We start from the raw sequence: 9,195 nt of genomic DNA on the forward strand, positions 1-9,195 counted from the left end.
AATTATAATAAAAAATATTGTCAGAGCAGCGTCAGAAACTGACAAATTCAACTAAATTTAGAAGTTAAATGAATTTCTTGTAAAAATCTCTCGAAAGTTCATTTTTTTTTTAATTAATGGGAGGAGGTGGGGCTTGCCAAGCTTTGCTCATTCATAAAATACGTTTAAATATAATATTTTAATTTGTTAAAACTTCCCATATATTTTTATAGAGTCGTGATGTCAGAAGTAATAAAAATAAGTATTTGGATGACATCAGCTACAATCGAAATCGAAAGCAAAATTGTAGCATTCAAAGCTGGTGACGTTACCACTGTGCAAACGTGGCACGCATGAATGTACAAAAGGTATAACGATTTTTTTTTTTTAATTCTGACCCTATACAACTCATGGAAGTGGTGCCAATTTGTAAAAACTGACCGTGGAGTCACTCACTTCTATGTGTGTGACTCTGTGTTCACCTATTCATAATCAGCATCTATCAATTTTTAGGACCGAGGTTGCAGGACTGCAGGAATCTCTTGAAGTCGAAGGTAGTAGAGCATCTGCAGGAACGGAAAAATTAAATTTAACAAGATCTCCGATTAATAGAAGGTTTCCACCAAGTCACATCCTCCCATACATAAAATAAAAATATAGAAATAACTCCGGAAAATTACGACACTTGACAAAGAAATCGACATCACTGTATTAAGATGAAATAACATTTATTTACGTGTTAGGAAATAGCTTTTTTATATAAAAACGTCGGTTATGCACTGTAATTCACTGATCTCAATGTTGTATGCATGCACAATAAACAAATCTACTCCTCTGTGAATGACGGTGCAACCCAGCAGAAATAAATCCACTTTTTTTTTTCACAATCAATAAATTAGTAATGTGTATGCGTGTAAATCAAAACAATTACGAATTTATTTTCTTTCTTGACACCAATGTTAAGAACGGCTTTCGGGGTAGACACCCCCAAACCCCCCCATGTTAAGAACGGCCTTCCTAATGGACACATTCAACTTCCCCATGTTAAGAACGGCTCTTAGAATGGACATCCTTAACCTCCCCATGTTAAGAACGGTTTTCGGAATAGACACCCCCAAACTCCCCATGTTAAATGCTTTATTTATTAAAAAAAAAAAAAAGCCAGAAATTCATGCGTTATCATTTTTTTTTTTTTTTTTTTTTACCTCAAAGGATCGGTTGATTTTTGAAGTGAAAAAAAAAATAATTCGGAGAAAATTGAAATTACCACACAAAATATTTTTTTCTAAAATTTGCATTTTTTTTTTAGCAATTGAATTTAAAAAGACAATAATTTGCGATTTTAGTCATCATATCGGTGTCACTGGACACATGTATCCATAAAAATAAAACTGAAGAAAAGGAAATAATAACATCCATTCAATAATTGATATTTTAAAGTTTATTATCCATTTTCACATTAAGTTAAATGAAATGACAAAAAACAAAATAAACCACGATAAAATATTTAGTTTAGAATACAAATAACGATTTACTAAACGACGTTTTATTTACTGGATATTTTTCCGGCATTCACCGGAAGTTATTATCTCCCTTAGTAAGTTCGATTTGTTTATATTTTAAATCCCTTTAATTAACACACGCACATAATCATTGTAATTTTTTAATATTTAAAAAAAAAAATTTTTTTATGTCTATCAAGTGAAGAGACGATTTGGTAAATAAACAATATTTCTAATTTAATGAATTTCGAAAACAACAATAGCAACAACAACAACAACAATAATAATAATACCGTTTATTTTCTGTTATTATATGTAGTCTTTTTGCATATATTTTAATAATAAAAAAAAAAACAACTCGCAGTAAAAGAACAACTAAATTTGCAGGTTTTCCATCATCGCTGAATAAACTGATCCCCAACTTATAAACAAATAATCCAATACAGTTATTTTTTGATGAACACTTATCCCCACCTTTTTTGTTTTGGCATTTTGAAAGTCAAATGTCATAGATTTGTATTTTTTATCAAGGCCCGGAAGCCACTCGAGAATAAGTGTTAATGTGGTCAAGGGGGAAATATCAGTCACCGTTAGGAGTGGAAATTTGGTAAATTGGATTACTTAAGGGTATGGCTCATCAAGAATTTGTTCACATTGGACTTGAAGACTACCATATTGTAGTAAGTTGGAAAGCAGGAAAACGGAACAGTTTCACATGTGTGCAGTTCTAAGAAAGAAGCTTTGTTCATAGAATGTATGTTTAGGTTTAAGCACAGATAAAGAGTGGGGGAAATTATTGATAGTGGTTTCAGCTAGACGAGTGCTGTTCGTGTGGGGACCATAGATTGGAGTTCAGAGGAGTACTTGCCATGAAAATAATTATAAAGCAGAGACAAGCTTGCAACGTCTCATCTATGGTCTATTTTGAACTCTGTCAAGGCAGGACAAGCTGCTTCTAGCAGCTCCAGTCCAGATGTGTCAACAATACTCCATCGTTGGACGCACTTGGCTCTTATACATGTAGAGAATTGCATCAGCAGTGAGACATCTGCTGGAACAGTGGAACGATCCCACCATTTTCCCAGCAGCCCTGGCAATGGATTTGATGTACGTGTTCCATCTCAGATCAGGAGTAAAGGTCAACCCCAGAAGTTTGTCAAAACATGGAGCCTCCTCAAGATGAGAGCCATTCATTTCAATTGATGTCAGACGGGGATCACAGCATTGATGATGGAAAGAAATAAGTTTGGTCTTAGATGCATTAAAATTAACTAGCCACCTAATTCCCCATTGCACCAAGTGCTCAATATCAAAGGAGAGAGAATCAGAGAACTTGGTCGTTTACGACCTTTGAAGTGTTTTCATAGATGGTAGTGTCGTCAGCATAAATGTCTACAAATGATCTTAGAATGGTATTTGGGAGATCATTGATGTAGATCAGAAAGGGAGTTGGGCCCCGGATGGATCATTGAGTGACTCCAACATTAATTCTGTGAGCTTCAGATTTTTGCCCATCAACCACTACTCTTATGAACCTATCAGAGAGAAATGATTTAATAATTGAAAAGACGTTTCCAGATACACTGTAGCTGGAGTTGTTGTGGAGTAGACCTCTATGCCACACCCTGTCAAAAGCCTTTGATATGTCAAGGGCAATTGCCTTAGAAAGGAAGCCTTCTTCTAGAGATTCACTAATCCTATTGTTACCGCAAATCTTTGCTGTCCTGTTTATTATTTAATTTATTACTATTATTATTATTTTATTTTATTTATTATTTTATTTATTACTATTATTATTATTATTATTATTTTATTTTATTTATTATTTTATTTATTACTATTATTATTATTAATATTTTAATTTATTATTTTATTTATTACTATTATTATTATTATTTTATTTATTATTTAATTTATTACTATTATTATTATTTTATTTAATTTATTATTTTATTTATTACTATTATTATTTTATTTTATTTTATTTATTATTATTATTATTTTATTTAATTCATTATTTTATTTATTACTATTTTTTTAATTTAATTTATTATTTTATTTATAACAATTATTATTTTATTTAATTCATTATTTTATTCATTACTATTATTATTATTTTATTTAATTTATTATTTTATTTATTACTATTATTATTTTATTTTATTATTATTATTTTATTTTATTTATTATTTTATTTATTACTATTGTTATTATTTTATTTAATGTATTATTTTATTTATTACTATTATTATTATTTTATTTAATTCATTATTTTATTCATTACTATTATTATTATTATTTTATTATTATTATTTTATTTTATTTATTATTTTATTTATTACTATTATTATTTTATTTTATTATTATTATTTTATTTTATTTATTAATTTATTACTATTGTTATTATTTTATTTAATTTATTATTTTATTCATTACTATTATTATTATTTCATTTTATTTATTATTTTGTTTATTACTATATTATTATATTAATTTATTATTTTATTACTTACTATTATTATTATTATTATTATTATTATTTAATTCATCATTTTATTTATTACTATTATTATTATTGAATTTATACTTTTATTTAATACTATTATTATTATTTAATTTATTATTTTATTTATTACTATTATTATTATTTTATTTATTACTATGATTATTTTATTTCATTCATTATTAAATTTATTACTATTATTATTATTTTATTTTTTATTTATTATTATTTTTTTAATTTATATTTTTATTTATTACTATTATTATTTTTTTATTTAATTCATTATTTAATTTATTATTTTACTTATTAATATTATTTTATTTTATTTATTATTTAATTTATTACTATTATTATTATTTTAACTTATTATTTTATCATTACTATTATTATTATTTTATTTAATTTATTAGTTTATTTACTATTATTATTAATTTATTTAATTTATTATTTTATTTATTATTATTATGGTATTTAATTTATTATTTTACTTATTTTAATTATTATTATTTTATTTAATTCATTATTTTATTTATTACTACTATTATTATTATTATTATTATTATTATTTTATTTTATTTATTATTTTATTCATTACTATTATTATTATTTTAATGTATTATTTTATTTATTACTATTATTATTATTTAATTCATCATTTTATTTATTACTATTATTATTATTGAATTTATAATTTTATTTAATACTATTATTATTATGTAATTTATTATTTTATTTATTATTATTATTATTTTATTTGATTCATTATTAAATTTATTACTATTATTATTATTTTATTTATTTTATTATTTTATTTATTATTATTATTTTTTTAAATGTATTATTTTATTTATTTCTATTATTATTGTATTTAATTTATTATTTTATTTATTATTAGTAGTATTTTATTTAATTTATTATTTTATTTATTCCTATTATTATTATTTTATTTAATTTATTATTTTATTTATTACTATTATTATTATTTTATTTTATTCATTTTTTTATTTATTACTATTATTATTTTATTATTTTATTTTTACTATTATTATTATTATTATTATTATTATTTAATTCATTATTTAATTTATTACTATTATTATTAATTAATTTAATTTATTTTTATTTATTACTCTTATTATTATTTTATTTTATTTATTATTTTATTTAATTCATTATTTTATTTATTATTATTATATTTAATTTATTTTCTTATTTATTACTATTATTATTATTTAATTTAATTTATTATTTTATTTATTACTATTATTATTAATTTATTAAATTTGTTATTTTATCATTACTATTATTATTATTTTATTTTATTTATTACTATTATTATTATTTTATTTAATTTATTATTTTACTTATTACTATTATTATTATTTTATTTTATTTATTATTTTATTTATTACTATTATTATTTTATTTTATTTATTATTTTATTTATTATTATTATTATTTTATTTTATTTATTATTTCAGTATTATTAAACATTTCTGTTTCTAATCGTTCGACTTTTACTTTTTCTTGTTACTATCTTTTTATGATTGTTTTTACTTTTACGGGTCTGTGTGTTCTTATCAATGTTCTTACTCATGTGTGTGTGAGTGTGTGTTCTTATCCTTACACCGTTTCTTGCCTTGATAGTCTCAAAGACGTGTATGTGCCATGTATAATGCATACATACCTGGTTCCCTTGGCCAGCCGATGATGCCGTCTGGTCGCTGGTTTGCCATCTCGTTGGGAAGTTGTCGCTGCAGACAGATGCATTAATGACAACAAGATGGACTGGAGCTTCACTCTTTTATTAAAAACAGGCCTATATCTCGGACCCTGGTTGTCAGAGAGCCGAATCTCCGATCTGCATTTCTGCTGCTCAAAACCAACTCTCAGCCCATGTCGTCATTAACCGGAAGCCTACGACCATAATTCCCATGTCACCCCTAATTTCCGGTGCATTCTCTCTTGGTTGATACCTGTCAAGCCTAGCCTTTTGTGACCCTTCCAACTTGCTGATGGGAAATCAAAATATACTCACATAATTTTCTATTTCTAAAACTATCTATATAGCAATTAAGCTGGGATTCCCAATGCTACACTATGAAATATAACTGTCAACACATCAGCTGTAGATCTAGCAGAACGGAAACCATATTGCATGACACTGAGGTGGTTGACTACTTAACACAAATTGTAGCAACTTACTCATGACGCACAGGAGACTCATTGGTCTGTATTGAAAGGGAGATGAGCGATAACCTGAATTTTAAATACGGGACCTACTGATGAGGTTTCCAGGGTGGTGGAAATCAATTCTCCTTAAAACAACGTTAAAATAACTTTGTAAGTATGGGAGCTAGTTCTGATTAAGGCTTTTTGAGCACTATAATAGGAATGCCGTCAGGGTATAATTAGCTGCAAAGGTTTTGGCAAAGAGTTTGGCTTTGTCCGATGCTGACGGGATTACTTCAGGTCCATTGATGATGGTTGGGACAGAGCACATGCTTCTATTCAGAACCGTATTATTTATTTGCCAAAATTGGTGGCAAACAAGCTGCTGTTCAGCTACTTAAGACTTTGATGGACTGAGCCTACAAGTCTCTCGCGTTCTTTATTACTTTTTTGCAGTGGTGGCTGGTAGTCCTAAACGTGACTTTAATCTCAGTACATCTATTACATTAGAAGCCATAGAAAAAGTTATTTCTATGCGCAATGGCAGCAGCACATTCTTCAGAAAACCACGGATGGCTGTTAGGTTTTTGCTGGAATTTCTTGGAGGGTATGAATCGGTCTATACCTACAATTAACCATTCAGTCAGGTCTGCTATTATGGAGGACACATTCTATTTAAACATGGACCGAAGAGGTAGATCTGATACAAATGTACGAAAGCTATCCCAGTCAGCCATAGAATATCGATACACTGTACCCCTTCATCACATTGTGAACATTGAAATCTCCACAGCCGTGAATATTAGCCGAAGAATGAGCAACAGGATGTGGTCTATTTTCTCAGATATGCTCTTAAATATACTAACTCCAAAGTTATGGGGTCAATAGAGGACAAATATAAACGCATCTAATCTTGGAGTCAGCCTTACCAATGCTTTTCTTTCGGATTTGATGGCTATGGGTCTTCTTATACTTAGTATACGTCTAAAACAATATTTGAGGGATATGAGTTTTCTTATACCTAATATAGATGTAAGAATATCTATATGGATAAATGCAAAATTGATAGAACAAAAGTTAAAATAAAAAGAAATTCTATGAAAAACAAAATGAAAATGTATAGAATCTTGTTTGTATTGGAGTAGATGGGAGGAAAAACAAAGACACACGACGAGGAATCAGTGGAGAAAAATGGGAGTAATACTCTGAAAAAAAGGAGCTGAACACCACTTTACAATCACAAAGGAGACATCAAAGGAGAGTGAATATTTGACACACAGGGTTCTTCCTGATATTGATGCAAATGTTAATGTTCTTGTGGAGTAAGTGGCTGATGGTTTACACAAGTTTAAAAGTGTAAGCACTATTAAGAAATAGCAATGTGAATACTGGCTGTGAAAGTGAACTTGGACTGGAGTTTCATTTTGGAATGAAAAATATGGATAGCCTTAGTTGTTACCAAAGATTCTCTAAGTAAGGTGAACCGTAGATTTGTATTGTGTAAAGTTGCGCCGTTAAACCAGCTAAGATGGATAACACTGACCATCATGCTCACGTGTCTATGTACTCCTGGGACATACCCACATAACCTTTCAACCAAACTATATAGTTTGATAAATTTTATTGTTAATGTTTATGACAGTTGTTGATTTGACATTAAAAAAGTAGGTAAAACTTGGTAAATTAATATTTATTCATGAAAAACTGGTTGAATTACTTGTGCCGATGTATTATAACATTTTAAAGATTCCTATTTCAAATATATTAAGGCAGTACAGATTATAGTTAAAACTTAAACTCGAATTATTTTTATTTTCTTTCAGAAGAGGAAAGCAAACCAAGAAGAAACAGAAAAAAATGTTCAGTGATCAACTTTAAAGTTTTACACTGGACAAATTTAATTGATTTGTCAGTAAATGTGAGTAAATGTGAGCCGCCAGTAACAGTAGACATTTCTGACAAACAAATAACGTTTAAAATTACTACGTAAATAACGTTTAAAATTAATATGTAAATAACGTTTAAAATTAATATGTAAATAACGTTTAAAATTAATATGTAAATAACGTTTAAAATTAATATGTAAATAACATCTAAAATTAATATGAAAATAACGTTTAAAATTACTACGTAAATAACGTTTAAAATTAATATGTAAATAACGTTTAAAATTAATATGTAAATAACGTTTAAAATTAATATGTAAATAACGTTTAAAATTAATATGTAAATAACGTTTAAAATTAATATGTAAATAACGTTTAAAATTAATATGTTAATAACGTTTAAAATTAATATGTTAATAACGTTTAAAATTAATATGTAAATAACGTTTAAAATTAATATGTAAATAACGTTTAAAATTAATATGTAAATAACGTTTAAAATTAATATGTTAATAACGTTTAAAATTAATATGTAAATAACGTTTAAAATTAATATGTTAATAACGTTTAAAATTAATATGTTAATAACGTTTAAAATTAATATGTAAATAACGTTTAAAATTAATATGTAAATAACATCTAAAATTAATATGAAAATAACGTTTAAAATTAATATGTAAATAACGTTTAACGTTTAAAATTAATATGTTAATAACGTTTAAAATTAATATGTTAATAACGTTTAAAATTAATATGTTAATAACGTTCAAAGTTAATATGTTAAAAACGTTTAAAATTAATATGTAAATAACGAATAAAAAACGGAGTTTCGTTTCGTTTCCGAAGGATAGGATTTCATGTTTTTTTTGTTGCTTCAAGTTCTGCTTCTTGATACAACTTTTAGACGAACTATATTACCTTTTATTTTATTAATTATCTTTGAAATAGTCACAGGAAACTAGTATTTATTTTTTAAGGGATTTTTTGGTTTTACAATGAATTTATTTAACTTCTTAATTTAGATGAATTTGTCAGTTTCTTCCAACGTGATAACAGTTTTCATTATAACTTTTTTTTTTCACGTTATAACTTTTTCCCCCTGTAATTTTTTTACATTTAATCTCTTTAATTAATTTTTTATCGTATAGATTAA

This window comes from Euprymna scolopes, chromosome 46 (assembly GCF_053919585.1).
Source record: "Euprymna scolopes isolate OS-2025 chromosome 46, ASM5391958v1, whole genome shotgun sequence".
Lineage (NCBI taxonomy): Eukaryota > Metazoa > Mollusca > Cephalopoda > Sepiida > Sepiolidae > Euprymna > Euprymna scolopes.